The sequence below is a fragment of the Scylla paramamosain genome, chromosome 5 (assembly GCF_035594125.1).
Source record: "Scylla paramamosain isolate STU-SP2022 chromosome 5, ASM3559412v1, whole genome shotgun sequence".
NCBI lineage: Eukaryota > Metazoa > Arthropoda > Malacostraca > Decapoda > Portunidae > Scylla > Scylla paramamosain.
In genome coordinates, this window is record NC_087155.1 from 10,346,692 (window position 1) to 10,369,191 (window position 22,500).

The 22,500-nt window shown below is 40.3% G+C and overlaps 1 long non-coding RNA gene across 3 annotated transcripts in view; it reads left to right on the forward strand.

Annotated features, from left to right (window-relative positions):
- The window catches only part of LOC135100295 (uncharacterized), a 28,937-nt gene that overhangs the window by 4,017 nt on the left and 2,420 nt on the right, over positions 1-22,500 (forward strand). The gene's annotated exons all lie outside the window — the stretch shown is intronic.

Here is a 22,500-nt window from a genome sequence, read left to right on the forward strand (position 1 = left end):
CTGCCCTTCTAAAGTCAAGTATTTTACTAGTGTTTTTACTTCTAAAAGTTTCCTCACATTTTAATTTGTACCTAATTTCACAATGATCACTGCTAACTAGCTGCTCTCCAACCTCTACCTGCGTGACTGCTTCCTCCCTGTTAGTTAGAATTAAATCTAGAATATTATTCCCCTTTTGGGTTCTGAGATTACTTGTTTAAAAAAAAAACATCCTGAATTACCTTAAGAAATTCCTCTACTCCAGTGTTACCTGGTCGCTTCTTGCAGCTTCCCTTGTTTCTTATGTTCTTATGTACCTACCATGAGGCTCCAATTGATATTCCTAAAATTAAGATCTCCTGCCACACATACCTGATTGTACCTGCCTGCTCTATTTTTTACCTGCCATAGTGAGGTGTTAATTTCCTTTGTACTGTACTGTACTGTTATACCTGTACACTAGTCCCAGTACTACTGACTACGATTTATCCTTAATAACTACTCATATTGACTATGTTTTGCTATTTGCTTTAATTCTATTGCTAATACAACATTGTAATGTGTCCCTGACGTACAGCGCGACGCCTCCTCCTCTCCCGTTTTCCTTGTTTTTATAGAATAGTGTATATCCATCTATCTTAACCTCTGGATTAAATACTTTTCCTGACATATCTAACCAAGTTTCTGTCAAAACAATGGTATCAAGGTTCTTTACACACGCCATTCCTCTAAGCAAGTATACTTTATTCACAATACTTCTACAATTTGTGTAACAAACACTCAAGCTATTCCTCGCCTTCTCTGAGCTAGTTACTTTCTAGATTTAACTAATTTGTCCTTCATTTCGTCCTCACAACCCCTTCCCCCCTCCTGACTAACGAGAAAAGCGCTGGAGTGCAGTTACCTCCCGTTCGAGTGCACCAGCCAAAACCCGAACAACCTGGCGTGATAAATGCACTCCATCCCTGGCATACAAGGTGTCATGTGAATGTGTACTTAGAGGTGTTCAGAAAAATGAGTGTTTTCTACCTGATGGTGGCTCCACACAGCGGATGGTTTCGCCGCAGCGCGCCTGAGGGTCGAGGTGCTGAAGGAGGGTGAAGTTGTTATCAACGCTCAACAGAGAGAAGGTCGAGAAGCAGCAACCAACCTTCACGACGGTCTCCCACACTCCTGCATCTACCTAGATAAGGGTGAGCTCTGTGACTGTCGATCCGCGGAGCAGGTGACAATAAAGGCACTGAGGGACAGACTGCAGGGTGTTACGTGGACAGTGAGAAAAGCAGGAGGAAGAGCAGAGGAAGAGGAAAGCGGAAAATAATCAAGACAACTCACAACAGCAGGAGGAGCATCGGGAATGCTCTTCACGGTCACTCTGAGGCGGGGCTGAGATGGAGACTGCTGACCCAGAGGAAGGCTGACGTTCTCGACCGTCACCTGCAGCTGGGTGTTGTTGTTCGCTGCCAGAGTGTAGTGGAGGACGTCGCTGCAGTGAGGCGCGGCAATGTGCTGAGGGACGCCACCTTTCACCTCCCTTGCGGGGCTCACTGTGTAGGATGTGATGGACAAAAGTGAGGTCGTGCTGCTAATATTGCATCTCATGAACTGTTGTCAACCTACTTGCCTTTCTCACTGTGATGTTTTCTTCCTCTCATGTCAATATCTGTGATTTTTCATCTTCAACAATTATTACTGGTATCATTTGTCTGTTTCCAGCTTGGTCCATGCTTCTCATATAATAAGCTCTTTTTTCCTTTGGTGGGTCAGTCTTGTCTTCTCTTTTCTCCGTCTGGGCGAGTTGATTTCGCGGTTTTACAATCTGTTGAGTTTTCCTTCAGCATTCTTTTAATCTGTATTTTTTTTTATCCCCAGTCTATAGTCTCTTTACTCCCATCCTCCAGTTTACTCTCTCTCTCTCTCTCTCTCTCTCTCTCTCTCTCTCTCTCTCTCTCTCTCTCTCTCTCTCTCTCTCTCTCTCTCTCTCTCATTAGGAAGTCAGCTCTACCCTTGTCAGAATCTTTCTAGATTCTGATAATGTTAACATTCTGATAATGTTAACGTGAGTGTGGTTACAATCAGTGTTTTTATAAGGAAAGAATTCCTTTTCATAAAATTTCACTCTCAGAAAAGTACCAGCTTCAGTGTTCCTAATGAAGCCCCAGAAGGTAGTATTGGTTTGACTGTTGACTGACAGAGTCACATTGAAGGAGGAAGCAACGCCACATTCTGAAAAAAAAAAAAAGAAAACCTAATAAGTATGTGGTGACCCTACACCACAGTTTATTCTTGGAAGATTTCTGACGTAAAAAGACGCTGTTTGTTTACTCGCGGGAAAAAGAAGCCAGTTCTGTAAGATAATGCATGGAGTGTTTACAAATACAGGAGAAGAAATGGGATGTTTTCAGATCGTGATGTGAAAATTATGAATTAGGTGATGTCACATACATGCTTCTGTATTATTCCTTGAACTTCTTTATTACCGTATGCTTTCAAGTAGCATTCCTTTGTCAGACTTTGAATTAGAATTAGCACTCTTCCTCTCGGTTCCCCCAAAACCTTGCATCACCAGATTTTGTCAGCTACCTTCTCTCCCCAGCATCAGCTACTTCTTAACTTTATATATATACCTCGCATCTTGCCTTCAATGATACTGCCACTCGAGCGGCACCCGTCTAAATATCACCAGTGTGTGTGTGTGCGTGTGTCGCAATACAATTTACTGATAAAACAATTCACTGATAACATGCTTTCAAGCCATCAAGGTTCATGGATGAAATAAACGAGAATATAAGACACAGGTATGTCTGAGGCCCATTTCAGCTGTTTGGGCGATATTTCATCAGACAAGACAAGGCAAGGGAGGAAGCTTTACGGAATTACAACACAAGCAAGCAGGAAACGCCACTACGCTAATAGAAACATGCGCCTGGGATGGAAATTGTGTTACTGCGACGAAACAGAGCAGCGTAGTTTATTAATTGGTTCCAGACATGGCAATAGTACGCTGAAAAGAAAAGGAAACCGAGGGATGGTATGTTCATCGTTGAAGCAAAAAGCTCTTCTAGGTTTAGATTGTCACACACACACACACACACACACACACACACACACACACACACACACACACACACACGAAATTTATAAATTAATACATACATTATCTTTCTAAATCTAGGCATATGATAAAAGATAACGGATCTCTCTCTCTCTCTCTCTCTCTCTCTCTCTCTCTCTCTCTCTCTCTCTCTCTCTCTCTCTCTCTCTCTCTCTCTCTCTCTCTTCTTCTTCTCTTCCTCTGTGTGTGTGTGTGTGTGTGTGTGTGTGTGTTTGCTAAGAGAGAGAGAGAGAGAGAGAGAGAGAGAGAGAGAGAGAGAGAGAGAGAGAGAGAGAGAGAGAGAGAGAGAGAGAGAGAGAGAGAGAGAGAGAGAGAGAGAGAGAGAGAGAGAGAGAGAGAGAGAGAGAGAATTACCCTCCCCACACCCTCACACTGCAGTCAGTCCTTCAGGTAGGTTTTCTCTATGAGAAGGACCTCAGGGCATGGGATCCCAAGGAATGACGCGCTGCTTGCAAAACACTGCACTAAACCGCGGGCTTAAAAGGGTGAAATATTCTGTTTCCTGTAGTCATTCTTGTTAGATTTTGAACCATTTTCTTTATAGCATGTTTCGGAGAGCATCACATTATAGGGTTAACCTGTCTAGAATTAAATTTCTCAAAATGACTACCTTAATATATATATATATATATATATATATATATATATATATATATATATATATATATATATATATATATATATATATATATATATATATATATATATATATATATATATATATATATATATATATATATATATATATATATATATATATATATATATATATATATATATTACATTTCGTTACTGTGTTTTTTCCTGTATCTTCCCTTGCAATATGTGTTCTTATCACAATCAACGCGCGTACGTTTCGGAGAAGATTGTACTATGACACATTTAGAAATTGTCATTACTTTTCGTTTAATAATACAAATAAGAAATATTGATCTTGTCATGAGTTTTTTTTTCTGAGCCATTTAGAGAAATGCTGTGCCAATTAAAATAAATTATGTTAAAACGTTTGAAAAATCACCTATTAAGGAATTCCACGACCTACATGTCATGTTTCCATTAAGGCGTGGTACTAATCCCATCCAGACATGATCACACATGGCAGCATATGTTCTACGCATATTTATAGATACAGACGGCTTTCTTATTTGCGAAAACTAGCGTGAAGGGAAAAAAGGCGTATTTATTTTACACCCAGGGACAGTCCTGAACTCGTGCGTTTGACACTGGTGAGAGTAGATTACCTATTTCACGACAGTCACAATAGCAAAAAAATCGAACTCAGAAATATTATCAACTTGACATTAGAAGAGAACCTCATGAAAACTTACCATGAGTACTGGGGATGGTATCCTTTAGAGAGAGAGAGAGAGAGAGAGAGAGAGAGAGAGAGAGAGAGAGAGAGAGAGAGAGAGAGAGAGAGAGAGAGAGAGAGAGAGAGAGAGAGAGAGAGAGAGAGAGAGAGAGAGAGAGAGAGAAGTGGGTGGGGGGGAGTTATGTGAGTATCATTGGGGATGGGATGGGGCAGGGTTGGTGGATTGACTGGTGCTAACTTGTCATCGTGCTTTGCTTCCTAGGAGGCCGTCCGGCAGTGACTCAGCAGTCGTCCAGTACTGCTGTACTGGCATGTCAACACGGTCTGACATTAGTCTGAGAGTGATGTCCATGAGGAGTATTGACCCGATTTGTCCCGCGCCGCCTGGCGGTTCTCTTTAGGTTTTTGCTGAACACACACACACACACACACACACACACACACACACACACACACACACACACTTTATGGAACAGTTCTTTTATTTATTTCTTTATTTCTTTATTTTATTTTATTTATTCTTTTATTGTACTTCACATAACACTGTCAGGAATGAGCGCGGAAAAATAATGTCTCATTGTAAAGAAGCTGTTTCAAAGTTTTGTGTAATGTAAGCAACAAGCTTTTTGCAAGCTGACCTCAGTGAAGCTGATGAGTTTCAGAAGCATACATTACATTCAAGCATTGTCAGTGAAAACATGCAAGGCTACTAGTAGAAGTTCTAATTACCTGAAAATCTAATAAGGACAGTTTTGGTGTCAGCTGTGAGTGATGGAAAGAGTAATGGCCAGCCACTGATGAGTGCCTGTGATTTTGTTCTCTGATTCTCTTCACCATCTCCGGCTCCATTTATTGGGGGTGTGATGTGCAGGGAACCGCATCCCTGCCTCACACAGACACAGAAAACAGTGGACGCCATGACAATGCAGTGCCACCTCTTCTATCGCTCAAGTTCCACAAATGTTTGACAACCATTTTTGATGCTCGTAATTGGTTAAAAGACACCCTGAGTGAAGGGATAAAAATCACAACTACAAGATATGTAAGTAAGTGTTTAACTACGAAATATATACTTCGAATACAACAAGGAATGTCCATTCCAGTCCACTTCACGCGACTAGAGTATAAAAATTATACTGGACGAAATGGTATTTCTTTTTACACAGGAGTTCAAAGAAAGATATTTATAGAATATATTACAAATGCATTACCCAGATAAGTTTCAGATATATGCTTAAGGTCAACTGAGCGAGCTTCTCCCTGATAGGGAAAAGAGGCATGTGTTTGAGAATATGTATGAACCCATAAAATTCGAAGAAGTAACATAACCACAAAATGCTGGTGCATGGCGGCTGTGTGAGAGGCGAGGTGAGGCAGCAAGCCACGCCTTGGAGGACACGTCCTCAACACCACCTCCCAATCCTTATCCTCGCTGATAACCACGAAGGGACCGCCATGCATCTCCCTCTCGGGCCATCTTGTCTTCTGTACTATAAATTCCACCTCGCACCCTGTAATTCTGCTCCATTCCTCCTGTACGCATATAGTCTTCCAAGTGTTTGAACACCTTTCCCACATAGAACCCTTCCTTGGCTGCACGTTTTATTCCAACGGTCACAAACGATCGAGAGTGTACAGTTTGTATAATAAATGCACCCAAAGCGTTTATATAAAGTAATATATTACAGCATTCCACTCAAATAACATAAACCGTCCAGTCTGTCAATTTAACACCTTGCCAGTTTCGTAGTCTCATTCATAAAATAAATATTGATTGCATGTAAGAGGCTGTATGAGTACTTTATGTGAATGTGTGTATGTGTGTGTGTGTGTGTGTGTGTGTGAGAGAGAGAGAGAGAGAGAGAGAGAGAGAGAGAGAGAGAGAGAGAGAGAGAGAGAGAGAGAGAGAGTGAGTATGGTGGATGGCTAGAGGGATTGGGACTGGGACCACAGAAGAATGCAGAATTCAAGGCTTTTTCACGGGGCCGTAAATATGCTGCTTTATTTCATGCTCCCGGCGCCACAGTGAGTTGTGTCGACAATTTCAGCCGTCACTCACTCTGCAGTTGGCTGTAATCGGCAAATTATTTGCTATATGGGCTATCCAGAGCCGCGATATACACTACTGGTATACTTTTTATTGATTTTATTTTATGTGAGAGAAGTTCTGGCCAAGGGCATCAAAAGGGGCGAAAAATAAAAAAAAACACCCATTGAAGGTGTCAGTCCATAAAGAGTACGTAAGATATTCTAGGAAAAAAATTTAACGAAATATTCGTTTTTCGTTATTTTCTAGTAATTATAAGAGTCACTTAAATAATATATAGTAATATTTCCATTAAAACAATTAGAGGAAGACATTTTTCATGGGAGATAATGTTATTTCTTTTTCCGGTAAAAATTGTGCATAAAATTTAGTGACATTTGTATGGAAACGAAAGAATACACTGTGAAAATCATACATGCATACATGATCCGGGTCGCCGACTCAAGTCCATGGAAGAAATATTTGTATTAGTAAGCGATGTGAAGTTTTGTTTTGTCATCTCTCTCTCTCTCTCTCTCTCTCTCTCTCTCTCTCTCTCTCTCTCTCTCTCTCTCTCTCTCTCTCTCTCTCTCTCTCTCTCTCTGTCTTTCTCCTCGTTTTTCTTAGACCTTTTCCTCTGAGTCCACTTGAACACTGCAGCAGGACGAAGAGTAAGGCCAAGGTCAGCAAACGGTCTTGATCTCGACTCAATTCTTGCTGATGTTAAGTGATCTCGATGTGATTTGTTCTCAGACTGCCACTACTGAGATGGGTTTTGTTATGCCCAGTGATATGTTATTACATTTTTTACCCCTTTTTCAGTCCGTGTCCCTCTTTTACACTTAATTCGGCATGAATGTTAAAGATAAAAAAAAAACAAAAAACTGTGCTCTATCCTCTTTCACTCCCTTCTTTTCTATTTATCAAAATTTCGAGGATATGGGCTTTTTAGGAGTTTTGTGGAGTTTACCAATACAGAACCAAGCTGTACACAATTCATAGGAACACAGCAACATTTAGAACAGCAATGCACGTGTTGTTAATTACACATATGACAGTGGCAGAGGAAAGTAACCGATCTTCAGTCATCTCACAACGAATTCGAAGATGTGAGAGAAACAACTTTATTGTTAGCTTAGAGCTGATACCAAGTTTTCCTCCTTCGAAAGCCACATTTCCTACATGTAACAGGGAAAAGAATACATTTTGCTGGTAATTAAAAGCGTTAAATAAGCGCTGTGTGTCTGGACATGACAATGACTTAATTTCCATCCTATTATATTTAAAGGTTTCATTGCCTGGTATGCTAACACTTGCCGCCTGACATGTTCACGTCACAGTTTGGTAAGGGCTCAGTGGACCCGGCGCCTGCCAGTGATATGTTTGTGGTGTATGTGCCAACCTCTCTTGAGGTATGAGTGTCGCGTTACAGGACACACACACACACACACACACACACACACACACACACACACACACACACACACACAGACTAACACACACACACACACACACACACACACACACACACACACACACACACACACACACACACACACACACACACACACACACACACACACACACACACACACACACACACACACACACACACACACACACACACACACACACACACACACACACACACACACACACACACACACCTTAGTCATTGCCATCTTAATCGCTTGTCGTCACCCACCTCTGTACTTCACCACAGTCACGTAAACTTGAACGCCTGCAAGAGTAGAGTGTTTTATACATACCTTTATGGTGACGGTAGTAGCAACACACACACACACACACACAGTAGACACCTGCCGAAACGATAATTACTCCCAGTGAGGTCTAAAGCACTGTTCAGGGGGTGCTGTGAACTTATCATTAAACCCAGCTGTGACCTCACTGAACGTTTCCCTTTGTGTCTCACAACACAAGGGGGTAGTCACAACCTGCCCTCTAAAGACAACTCTCTTCCTCCACACAAAACTACAAGCACCTAATAACACACACACCCTTCACTCAAAAAAATTTTAAAATCATGGCGACTCCTACACCAGCCTCGGAGTCCCCATCTGGGGAGGGGACCATAAATGTCCCCAGGTCGGACTGCCTTTCCGTCGACGACCCTAAGTGTCTTGACACCCCCCTCAACTTTTTCTTCATTAACTTCTGCAACATTCGCGGTCTAAGATCTAATTTTCAATCTGTAGAACACCACCTCTCCTCTTCTAAACCTCATCTTCTTTTCCTCACTGAAACTCAGGTGTCTGAGGCAACTGACAGTAGCCCCTTTTCTGTTCCCTCCTACTTTCTCTATCCTCATTTTCGATCCAAAGCTGGATGCTGCGTTTATGTGCGCAATGACTTAACCTGCTCTCGTGCCCACGCTCTTGAATCTTCCGAGTTTTCCACCATCTGGCTACGACTACAGAGTCATTCTCATACTAAATTTATCTGTGCTGTATACCTCTCTCCTAACTCCTCTGACTATAAGAAATTCTTTGACTACTTAACTTCCAAAGTGGAGCACATTCTGACCCTCTTCCCTTTTGCAGAGATCTCCATTCTTGGAGACTTCAATGTTCACCACCAGCTTTGGCTTTCCTCTCCCTTCACTGACCATCCTGGTGAACTAGCCTACAACTTTGCTATCCTCCATGACCTAGAGCAATTGGTGCAACACCCTACTCGTATTCCTGACCGTCTTGGAGATACGCCCAACATTCTTGACCTTTTCCTGACCTCTAATCCTTCTGCTTATGCTGTCACCCTTTCTTCTCCGTTGGGCTCCTCCGATCACAATCTCATATCTTTATCTTGTCCTATCACTCCAATCCCTCCTCAGGATCCCCCTAAGCGAAGGTGCCTCTGGCGTTTTGCCTCTGCTAGTTGGGGGGACCTGAGGCGGTATTTTGCTGATTTTCCTTGGAATGACTACTGCTTCCGTGTCAGAGACCCGTCTTTGTGTGCTGAGCGCATAACAGAGGTGATAGTTTCTGGCATGGAGGCGTACATTCCTCACTCTTTTTCTCGTCCTAAACCTTCTAAACCTTGGTTTAACACAGCTTGTTCTCGTGCTATACATGATAGAGAGGTGGCCCACAAAAGGTACTTAAGCCTTCCTTCACTAGAATCTCATGCACTTTATATTTCTGCCCGGAACCATGCCAAGTCTGTTCTCCAACTAGCCAAAAACTCCTTCATTAACAGAAAATGTCAAAACCTTTCAAGATCTAACTCCCCTCGTGATTTCTGGCATCTAGCCAAAAATATCTCCAATAACTTTGCTTCTTCTTCTTTCCCTCCTCTACTTCAACCAGATGGCACCACTGCTATCACATCTATTTCTAAAGCTGAACTCTTTGCTCAAACCTTTGCTAAAAACTCTACCTTGGACGATTCTGGGCTTGTTCCTCCCTCTCCTCCACCCTCTGACTACTTCATGCCTCGTATTAAAATTCTTCGTAATGATGTTTTCCATGCCCTTGCTGGCCTAAACCCTCAGAAGGCTTATGGACCTGATGGGGTCCCTCCTATTGTTCTCCGAAACTGTGCCTCCGTGCTTGCACCTTGCCTAGTCAAACTCTTTCAGCTCTGTCTGTCAACATCTACCTTTCCTTCTTGCTGGAAGTTTGCCTACATTCAACCTGTTCCTAAAAAGGGTGACCGCTCTAATCCCTCAAACTACCGTCCTATTGCTTTAATTTCCTGCTTATCTAAAGTTTTTGAATCTATCCTCAACAGGAAGATTCTTAAACATCTATCACTTCACAACCTTTCTATCTGATCGCCAGTATGGGTTCCGTCAAGGACGCTCTACTGGTGATCTTCTGGCTTTCCTTACTGAGTCTTGGTCATCCTCTTTTAGAGACTTTGGTGAAACTTTTGCTGTTGCCTTGGACATATCAAAAGCCTTTGATAGAGTCTGGCACAAAGCTTTGATTTCCAAACTACCCTCCTACGGTTTCTATCCTTCTCTCTGTAACTTCATCTCAAGTTTCCTTTCTGACCGTTCTATTGCTGCTGTGGTAGACGGTCACTGTTCTTCTCCTAAATCTATTAACAGTGGTGTTCCTCAGGGTTCTGTCCTGTCACCCACTCTCTTCTTATTATTCATTAATGATCTTCTAAACCAAACTTCTTGTCCTATCCACTCCTATGCTGATGATACCACCCTGCACTTTTCCATGTCTTTTCATAGACGTCCAACCCTTCAGGAGGTAAACATATCACGCAGGGAAGCCACAGAACGCCTGACTTCTGATCTTTCTAAAATTTCTGATTGGGGCAGAGCAAACTTGGTATTGTTCAATGCCTCAAAAACTCAATTCCTCCATCTATCAACTCGACACAATCTTCCAGACAACTATCCCCTCTTCTTCAATGACACTCAACTGTCCCCCTCTTCTACACTGAACATCCTCGGTCTGTCCTTTACTTATAATCTGAACTGGAAACTTCACATCTCATCTCTAGCTAAAACGGCTTCTATGAAGTTAGGTGTTCTGAGACGTCTCCAAGCCAGTTTTCTCACCCCCCAGCTGCTAACTCTGTACAAGGGCCTTATCCGTCCATGTATGGAGTATGCTTCACATGTCTGGGGGGGTTCCACTCATACTGCTGTTCTAGACAGGGTGGAATCAAAAGCTTTTCGTCTCATCAACTCCTCTCCTCTAACTGACTGTCTTCAGCCTCTCTCTCACCGCCGCAATGTTGCATCTCTTGCTGTCTTCTACCGCTATTTTCATGCTAACTGCTCTTCTGATCTTGCTAACTGCATGCCTCCCCTCCTTCCGCGGCCTCGCTGCACAAGACTTTCTTCTTTCTCTCACTCCTATTCTGTCCACCTCTCTAACGCAAGAGTTAACCAGTATTCTCAATCATTCATCCCTTTCTCTGGTAAACTCTGGAACTCCTTGCCTGCTTCTGTATTTCCACCTTCCTATGACTTGAATTCCTTCAAGAGGGAGGTTTCAAGACACTTATCCACCAATTTTTGACCACTGCTTTGACCCTTTTAGGGACTGGCATTTCAGTGGGCATTTTTTTTATTAGATTTTTGTTGCCCTTGGCCAGTATCCTTCCTACATACAAAAAAAAAAAAAAAAAACACACACACACACACACACACACACACACACACACACACACACACACACACACACACACAAACATATAAGATTTTCAGAACGAAAGCAACTTCGTTAGTGGTACGTGTGTGTGTGTGTGTGTGTGTGTGTGTGTGTGTGTGTGTGTGTGTGAATATTTGAATGAGCACGTTACAAACAAAACTATCTAAACAAAAGTTGACAGGACGAAACGATCTCACTGTCCGAACATAAAACAGTCAATCCATTTAAATATGCTTATTAGAAATTCAACGAATTTTGGAGCTGCAGCCAGACGAGATACCCTGATATCAGTTTGCATCTGGAATTAGGCGACTAAATATTGGTTACGCCCGCATCTCGCCAGAAATATATGTCAGGTGGCCGCAAGAACAAACTGCATGGAAGTGTGATATATATGGAGTGTCTACGAGTGATATATATATATATATATATATATATATATATATATATATATATATATATATATATATATATATATATATATATATATAGAGAGAGAGAGAGAGAGAGAGAGAGAGAGAGAGAGAGAGAGAGAGAGAGAGAGAGAGAGAGAGAGAGAGAGAGAGAGAGAGAGAGAGAGAGAGAGAGAGAGAGAGAGAGAGAGAGAGAGAGTATTGCTGTGTGTTTTCAGGTGTCCATGTGCGAATTATGGGTTGAACATATTATAGGAGAGAGTCAAAACATTTTGTCAAGGTATCCGTTTCAGTTAGAGCTTATGTAAAACACACACACGGTACCAAGTGATGTCATTTTCTTATGCATTATAAGCTCATTTCCTTGGATGGTTCATGTTGTCCTGTATTCAGAGCGCTAATCTCCAACATGCCTAAATATAATTAACCTTATTTAAAAAGTCAGTGCTGACGACGCTCTTGAATTACATGAACACAAGCATTGTGAGGAGTCCATACAACCACCATGCGCGTCTATACACTATGAGTCAGAGTTCTCTACCTTTATGGTAGTCTCAGTCAGCATGAGTGCTAAAACGTAACCAGAATTTGTGCTTCTTGTACCTGGGGATGAAATGAGCGTGTGAAGAGATAGACTTTGCCGCCATAGTTATCGCTGAAATAATAACAGTTTGTATTGAACTGGCGAGACGCTTTCCTGGATCGCTTGTTGCTCATATCATGGAACGACCGCACTTCAGAACAACATTACTTGTGTTATATATATATATATATATATATATATATATATATATATATATATATATATATATATATATATATATATATATATATATATATATATATAAACACTCATTTTTAACAATATTTCCGATGTTGCGTCCATTGTAAGCAACAAGTTCTACAATTATCTTCAAAAAGCCAGTAGGACTACAGGTGGTAGTCCCCGTGTAAAATGTAACTAGTTATATCCACCTGTCTTTCCTATCTATAAATTTATCTAGTCTTCCTTTAAAACTCTCCATTGAGTCGGCACAATCAGCCTGATTACTGAGTCTATTCCAATCATATACCTTTCTATTTAAGCGCCAGTTTCTTCCTTTTTATACAAATTTAACTTTATCATGCTTGGGCACGCTATTTGTAATCCTGTCTTGGTTAGTAACATTAAGGAGCCCAACTCCGGCGAGCTTTGGCATATTCTGAGATTCTTTGTTCCCTACGAAAACAAGAGTCGCACACCATGATAGACTATTAAATTCCACAAATGGCATATACGCTTGATTTCCAGTGGATTTGAATTCAATCTCCGCCTCTTTAATTATCTCTGCGTCGCTTCAGGATCAAATTTGTATACTTTTTTGTCCTATTTGTGACGATACTAATGAAGACATCTTGATTCAGTAAAAAACTATTTCAGCTGTCTGACTACTCACTATCGGCCTTATGAGATAAAAAAAAAATGTAGTTTTGCACAGCACAATCTTCACTCTTTAAAACTAGAAGGTTTCGAGGTTCTTAATGCTAGATATTGTTGGGGAATTAATTTGCTATTTCCCCACAAGCATTTTCCTTTTCAGGGGACGTCCTGGTGCTTCGTAAGGGAAGCAGAAGCGAAGGGAGAGGAGCGTTAGCAAAACAACAACAGAACTCTACTTAGCAAAAATACTATAAGAATCCTTGCACCTCATCGAAACCGTGTGCTGAAACCTTTCCCATCCAAACCTTCAGAAGTGTTTGAAAGAATCCCAACGAATCCTTTCACGGAAAAGTGTTAAGTTACGTTTCTAAAGACAAATTTAGTGGTTTCTTCAGTATAAAGGTTGCATGAAAGCAACTGTGACCGAACACAATTTTGAATAAGGTTTTTTTCTACTTTTTACACAACACGGTGCCACTCCTACATACGAGTACATTAAAAAAAAGGTCTCCTAACTTAAGCACAGCTACACGTCACTGAAGAGGAAAAAAAAAATCTTGAATTAAAAGGAGAGAGAGAGAGAGAGAAAAAAAAATATCACTGTTGTTAATGACTAGGAGGCGGTGACTCACCAAGACCCGACACCACTTGACGCTCCCTTTAATATTGGTAAAGAAATAAAAAAAAAGGAAAAAAAGGAGAAGAAACAAAAAAGGAAGAACAAACAACAACAGATCTATAACCTCACGGGTTGTTTGCGGGAACTACCTTAGCTTATAGTATGAGAAAAGGACTGCGTAGATCAAAGTTCCTCCCCACCCACCTCTCCTTCCAGCCCTGTCTAGGAAGAAGAAAATTTTGATGTCATGCAGCATGGAGAAACTGTCGGTTGCTAACCAACCCTTGACAACTTCAGTAAAACGACTTTCTATAAAGTAAACTCAAACTTCAATGGCAGCTTGGTATGACATCAGTTGTGAACTGTAGTCCAAAAACATGTTTAACCATTTATTTCAAAGACTGCAATGGTTGTACTATTGAAAATACTGAAAGATAAAGAGTTCCAAACGTTAATGAGTAGGCTGGGAAATAATTGCTTAGCTTGATTTTACGTCAACATTTTACCAGTTATCTTGAGGGTGTGTTGTCATCTTATATTTAATGGATCAGCTTTAAATTAATTGACCGAATTAAGGCTGGTGAATCCTTTGAATTTTTTAACACTTATGTTATCTTCAAAGTACTTCACCATATTGTCTCGAATGATGATGCCCAGTAATTTGCAGACAAGTGACATTTGGCTAATAACTCGATAATTTCCTGCTTTTAACGTCCCCTTTCTTCAAAACTGTCTTGGTGCATTTTCAGTCTTTCGTAAGTTTACCATCTGTTGAAGATCTTTTGAAATTAAGTGATATAGGTTTACTTATTTGGTGTTTGACCTCTTTTAGGAATCTGTTGAAAATTTTTCCAGGTACAATATGAGTTGAGGTTTGTTTCGACTAAGTGTTCCTTTACGATGGAGATGTTGAGGTTGCCTTCTACGCGTTTTTTTTTTTTTTTTCATGAATTATATTTCTTGAATTGCTCTTGACGCTTCAAAACAGTCTTCAGAGACACAGCACCAACTTGGTTCAAAAGTAATCCAACGGCCTGATAAGCAGACATCGACATCACCTTAACGATAAAAAATCACTCGCACACGTGACGTTTTTGTTCTCACAAAAAATGTTAATCTGTTATTTACGCTTAAGACTATAACATTACAGAAAGTCTGTTTGGCGCCGATTCTTAGAAGGATTTCAGAAAATACAAATTTGTCATTTACTTTTCGAACTGTTGGATCATGGACTGATATTTCCTTAACACTTACTCTACTTTTATTTCTGTTACGTTGTTCGTACCCGCATGACTGATATAGTGAGCGTCAAGATCAGCATCCTATAAGTGACATTTTCACATCCTGCGGTGATAGCATCCAGTCCGGCATCGGGAAAACCAGAGCGTTTTCTGTAGCCATGAGCAGAATGGGTGGAGAACTCTACAAACTGGCCACGTAAACAGTCACCCAACAGGCGAGTTTCGAAGTATTCCTCCATGGGCTCACCTAGAGGACTGGAACAAGTTGAAGATCATGGGAGTTAGCATGTTTTTCGATGATCTGGTTAATTTCGCACGAGTTGGAGCCTCATCTGTGAAGCAGGAGAGGTAGGCTGGGGCACCTGCAGTGAAGCTGCAGGTGCCTGCTAGGTAAAACCGGGTATGTCCTGTCATTTTGATAAGGCGCAGTTGTGGCAGGTCTCTCCATCTGCGAGGGTGGAGGAACCAGCACGTTGGTAACAGTACAAATCTCCTTAAAGATTTTTATTTTCTGTCACGATTTCGATCGGTGATCTCTTCAAATTGATGGTCTACATAATTATAAAGATGCCTCATGCTCCTTACATTTCGGTAATTTAAACTGCAATGTGACATTTCCCATAAATTCAAAGTCTGGGCAAATCACCCGCCCTCCCCCCCCCCCCAAAAAAAAAAAAAAAACTGGAGACTGAGTTGTCATCATATGGTAAAAGATGCTGGGAATTTGGTCGTACAGGATCTTTAAAATGCCCTGAAGACTAGTCGCTCGCCCTGAGCCTCGGTCAGATCAAAAGTGAGATTTTACGGTTTGGCGCTTTACAGCTATTGTTTTATCCCATAGAGCAATCTAGTTGTAGTTACTCAGAACAAAGCGGGCAAGCTAGGAAAGTAACCAACTTTCGATCATGCTTTGTAAAGACACTTTACGCACCTCTACGACGCTTGTAAGCTCTGACCTGTGGCACTTGTCACCAAATGTTCTCCACCGACTCTAGAGTGAATCATACTTCCTTTCTAAGATCGTGAAGCTCCAGCCATTGTAGCGTGAAGAGATCATCTAGGTCATCCTTCTGCAGTCCAGTTCACCACTGCTACTGCAGAGTGGCATCTTCGTGACACTGTGTAGTAGAAAAGGAGGAGGAGGAGGGGGAAGGAGAGTAGGAGGAGGAATACGAAGAAATGTAAAAGAAAACAAACAGCAGCATGTCTTTTTGGTTTCTGTTGGGCTGTTTGATGATAAAGAAAATAAAAGTTTGAACAAGAGTAAGTTGTTGCAACTGAAAGATTAGTTAAGTGTGGTTCGATTTCGTTTACCATCGGACACAAAGGTTTTCTCAGGTACTTCACAAAATTTTCCCGTCGCATGCAAACCACTTTTTTTTCTTTAGGGAAGAATATGAAGTAAAATGTGAGCGTCAGTAATGTGACTTAACGAACAGAGGCCATTGAATTAAAATGAATAGATAAATAAACGCGAGTTAGTCTGAAACAGAGTCAACATGGAATGACATGAAACGTATTTATCGAGGCGAATTTTTAAAGCTTTGATTGTACCTGAGTTAACAACATTCGGGGATAATTCATTCTATGCGTTTACGACTCTATTGATAAAAGGGCTAATATTCATTTGTTAAAGTGTTTTTTGCCTATCATCTTGAAGCCGTTATTTTGGGTGAAGTTTGTATCATCAGTCATTAGTAAGTCATCAGAATTGATACTTGTGAATCCTCCGAAAATGTTGAGGTCTTAGGGGTTCCTCGTATGGTTTGTTGCGCAGTCATGGGATAATTTCAGTTAGTCGATATTACACTTTTCTATTTTTCAAGTATTCTTTTTTTTTTATATAGTAAAGCCCAGAAGTGCACTTTGTAATCAAGGTGGGGACGGACGAGCGAGTTAACCTGACTTTTTCGATTTGAAAGTGAACGATCTTCCCAGAAAAATGAGTAAATTGTTTGCAATTGCTATCTCGGTGCATTGATTGTTTGGTTTAAGATCTACTGAAACAATAACGCCGACTTCTTTTTCCATGTCTAGTACACTCTGAGGCTGGATATAATTTATTTCACAATTTGCAAACAGGATATTGTTACCGATAGTTAAAATATGGTAGTTGTCTAAATTGAGGTTAATCAATCCTTTTTTGTTAATCATTCTACACATATAATGAAGTCGTTCAGATTTAGGAGGAGAAAGAGGAGGAACATGAGGTGGAGGAGGAGGAGGAGTTGGATGAAGATTGTGATTAGGAGAAAGAAAGATAAGAAGAAGAAGAAGAAGAAGAAGAAGAAGAAGAAGAAGAAGAAGAAGAAGGAAGGGGAGGTAAGACATAAAAAAAATAAAAACAACAACAACAACAACAACAACAAGAGAGAGAGAGAGAGAGAGAGAGAGAGAGAGAGAGAGAGAGAGAGAGAGAGAGAGAGAGAGAGAGAGAGAGAGAGAGAGAGAATGTTAGCAGAAGATACATGGAAAACTCCGAACACGAAGAAACAGCGGACAGGTTCAGGATGGAGGTTCCGACGAGAGAGAGAGAGAGAGAGAGAGAGAGAGAGAGAGAGAGAGAGAGAGAGAGAGAGAGAGAGAGAGAGAGAGGGGATAGCTTCAGAGGAATGTGAAAAGAAAGGGGAGGAGAAAGGCGTTCAGCGGAATGGAAGAAAGTACGACTCGAAAATATAAGTGGACTTTCTCCTTCGGCCTTTCGCGTATCCTGCAATTCGAACGTGCACTGATGGTTTGAAACTTTTGAACTTGAAGTGAATTGAGGCTGGGTTGTCAGAAACACGACCCTACCAGTGGGCCCTGTTTGTACTGAAAATATGAGGAGAACGTGGCGCCAAAGGGAAGAGAGAGAGAGAGAGAGAGAGAGAGAGAGAGAGAGAGAGAGAGAGAGAGAGAGAGAGAGAGAGAGAGAGAGAGAGAGAGAGAAGGAAGGCGTGCCACTATGATTTTTGCGGTTAACAGCGTCACTTTCTCTTCCAGACTTTTACTAGTGTGACTGTTATCTATTGAAATGGATCCAAGAGTCGTGTAGTGGATGCGGCATTTCACTACATGTTTAAGTTCTTTACATTTTTGGCTGTGCATTTGGCGCGTTCCAGCTTTTTTTTTTTTTTTTTATACATTTGGGTTTATAATGCACTCGTGAATCTGTTACTTTTATCCCTTAACCTTATTTCTCCGGTTTTGGATCTGAATCGCGTGCGAAGTACATCACGGATGGAAATGAGTTTGCGGGTCGAAGCCAGCGAGGCTCCAGTAGCCCTTAGCGGAACTTAAATGTTACCATCGATTATGGGTTACTGACGCGAATGTCAACCCTTACCTGTTTCAATTTCCGTGCATTTTTCTCTTGCTTTTCTTCCTTTCTCATTCTCTCTCATTCCTTTGTCCCCTTCCTCTCAATCTGTTTTCTCTGTCCTTTGTTTGTTTGTTTATCTATGTCTGTTTCTGTCTGTCGTTCGATCTATATGGTTGGCTGCATGTCAACTTTTTTACATGTAGCCGGCTGGCTGGTTGACTCTCTCTCTCTCTCTCTCTCTCTCTCTCTCTTCTCTCTCTCTCTCTCTCTCTCTCTCTCTCTCTCTCTCTCTCATTCTCTCTCTCTCTCTGTGTCTCCTTGCTATATGGTACGTATACCCTTGTTATTCTCTTTTCCATCCTTTTCCTATTTATAGAATCTTTCACTTCACGTTATTAGTATTCTTTGCAAAGTCCCTATGTATTTTTGCCTTACATACATACACCTTTAGCGGTAGTGAGGCCTCGGTAGTGTCTGGGGGAAACTGTAGGAGCGCTGCGACACCAGGTTGGGGTTCAGGGTTAGTAGAGTGGAGAGATGGAAGGCTTTGTGACGTTGGAGATAAGAAGAGAGCAGGGGGAGTGGATAGGAGGGAGGGAAGGATGCAGTATGGATTTGTGGATGAGCGGAGGGATCTAGACGGTGAGTAGAAAACTGCAGGCAGACGGAGAGAGGCAAAGAGGGAAGGAGGGACCAGTGATTGGAAAGTAGGTCAGTTGCCGGCAGGATGTCGCCTGGAAGGACGGCAACGGAAGAGGCGAATGCTTTGTTCCGTCACTCTTGACTTTAGTTGAGGACTGAGTTGTTTGACTTTCACAGAAAATTTCCTCCCTACCTTGCGGATTTCTCGTATCATCACCATGTTATGCTTACTTGTTATATATTTAATTCACCTTTCAAGATAAAAGTTGCATTTCGAAAGAAGTGTAACGTTACTATCATCATCCTTGTTGTACTTGCAACTGATTCATTCATCCTAAACACTGAAGGTGATTCTTTTTTTCCTAGGTTTGTTAGGGAAATCGGTAATTGGAAATATGGACAATATTTCATATGTATTTTTATGATTTGTATGGTCTGTATGATTGAGTGAAACGTGAACATTTAATACTAACACTTCATGAATAGAAAATAAGAAATCTGAATTGAATCAGGAATAAGAAAAAAATTATGAAAAAAAAAAAAACATATTGAGTGACTGAAACGCGAAATGAATTAGAAACGTGTACTGTTCTGTAACGCATTCATATAATAAGAACATAAGAACATAAGAAATAAGGGAAGCTGCAAGAAGCGACCAGGCTTACACGTGGCAGTCCCTGTATGAAACACTCCTACCTATTTCCATCTGTTATCCCCATCCATACACTTGTCTAATCTTCTCTTAAAGCTCTCTAGTGTCCTGGCACTAACTACATGATTACTGAGTCCGTTCCACTCATCTACCACTCTATTTGAGAACCAATTTTTTCCTATCTCCTTCCTAAACCTAAATTTTTCAAGCTTGAACCCGTTATTTCTTGTTCTACCTTGGTTGCTGATCCTAAGAATTTTGCTTACATCTCCCTTGTTATAACCCTTATACCACTTAAAGACTTCTATCAGGTCCCCTCTTAACCTACGTCTCTCTAGAGAATGTAAATTTAACAGCTTCAACCTCGCTTCGTAAGGAATACTCCTCATCCCCTGAATCCTTTTAGTCATTCTCCTCTGTACTGATTCTAATATGGAGAACGTGTGTTCAAAGAAGCAGAGAATATGAACGGTATAAGGAACGGTCTCACAATAACGTAAGATATATTAAGTGCACTTACTTTGCTGTCCTTACAACAGATGCAGCAAGAGAGTTAAACTGGCAAGTGGAAAGTGGCGACGAGGATGTGAGGAGAAAAGATTGCGTATAAATTTCACAAAGATGGACTGTACAATTATGACAAAGAAAAGAAAGAGAGATAAAATGTGACAGGGATATTGAAGTCAGAATTATAAAACAAGCTGAATTGTCCGGTAAGGTGGATTATAACAGATGTGCGCTGTGAGGATAACATTCATTGGAGAATAGAGGAGGATACATAAGCCGTTTGATGGGTATAGAAAATTTACTCGAAAATGTAAAGATATAGATAAAATGTACATAGAGTATAGTAAAAACGTATGGCTATATTTAGTTGTACAACAGCAGGGATGATCCGGAATAACTTGGAAATGAAACTGCAGGCAAGGGAAGAAAAGATCTATAGGTGTGTTGAATGTGTGATAGCTACACAAAAGGAATTACGAAGAAGTATTAGGGAACAATTAATTTCTTAAGACGTGTTAAGAGGGAAAATGAAGAGGTTGTGCTTGACAGAAAGAAACAAGAGGATAAGAGACAGAGGTAGAAGGGGTGAAAGGTGCAGGAATGTAATTAAAAGAGACTGATAGAAGGAAGGTCACTGAATTGCTGCAGAGTGCCAAGAGGGAGAAAGAGAGTGAGAGAGAAAGGCAGACAGACAGATGCACAGAAAACAGATAGACAGACAGATAGACAGACAAACAGACTTTAGATTAAATGACGTTATGTAAGATATTTTTAACATATACCACCATATTTGATAGTCTATAACTACAGCTCTTGCTGAATTACTTATAAGTACTAACTAGTAAACTAGTTATGGAAGAACAAGGTAGAGATAAAGGAAGGCTCCTTCCCGCTCATTTTTCCTTCTGGCAACATAGCAGGTAGCAATTAGATGCATACTTTGCATCTTATTGAAAGCGAATACTTAGAACATTTTAAAGTAAAACGTTATTTTAGAGATGGAGTAGACAGCTCTTGTAATAGCAATTATTGTTGCCGCTGCTCTTCTTGGTTGGCAGATGAGGAAGCTAGTGCATTAATAAAAAAAAGTAATAATAATTTTGTTGTTAGTAAAAATCTGCTTTCGAAAATGCTCATCTAGTCGTGACTTGAAACTTTGTTGTTTTAAATCAACTGCCAAGAAGAGTCTGTTCCAATATTCAAGTATCATAAGACTCAAAATGCTTCATAAGCACCAGCGTTACATTACTGTTCTCTTAACATATAACTCTCTTTTATGTTACTGTCTTTTGATTTTTATGAAATACTCTTTCAGGACAAATTCCATCGTATTAATTCAGTGATTTGAATTTTTTTATTAGATCCCCTCTAATCCTTCGTGTGAAGAGAGAGAACATGTCGAACAACTTTAATCTTTACTAGTACGATATATTGCGCGATGTGGAGATTTCTTTTTATTCCTTATTTTTTTTCTTTCCTGTAAGTTCTGGTCTTTTATATAATTTATTGATCGGAGACTCACAAATGCTATACACTGGTCTTGTGATTCTGTCTGGCGATTTTAACTAAAATGTCTTGAAATGATGTCTATAATTTTCACTCTCTATCTCTCTCTTGTGTGAATGACATTATTACTATTATTATTATTATTATTATTATTATTATTATTATTATCATTATTATTATTATTATCATTATTATTATTATTATTATTATTATTGTTGTTGTTGCTGTTTTTTTGTTCTTCTTGTTCTTGTTCTTGTTCTTGTTCTTGTTCTTCTTCATCATCATCATCATCATCTTCTTCTTCTTCTTCTTCTTCTTCTTCTTCTTATTTTCCTTTTATTTATTAGCAGGTATATTATCCAGTGTGTGTGTGTGCGTGTGGGATGATGTAAGCACTTATGTGTGTGTGTATGTGTGTGTGTGTGTGTGTGTAATAATAATAATAATAATAATAATAATAATAATAATAATAATGATAATAATAGTATATTGTTACAGTAGTTTACAAACTGAAAATGTACCCACAGAGTGTGTGTGTGTGTGTGTGTGTGTGTGTGTGTTTAGAACTATGTGGTATTTTCAGATACGGTGTGTGTGTGTGTGTGTGTGTGTGTGTGTGTGTGTGTGTG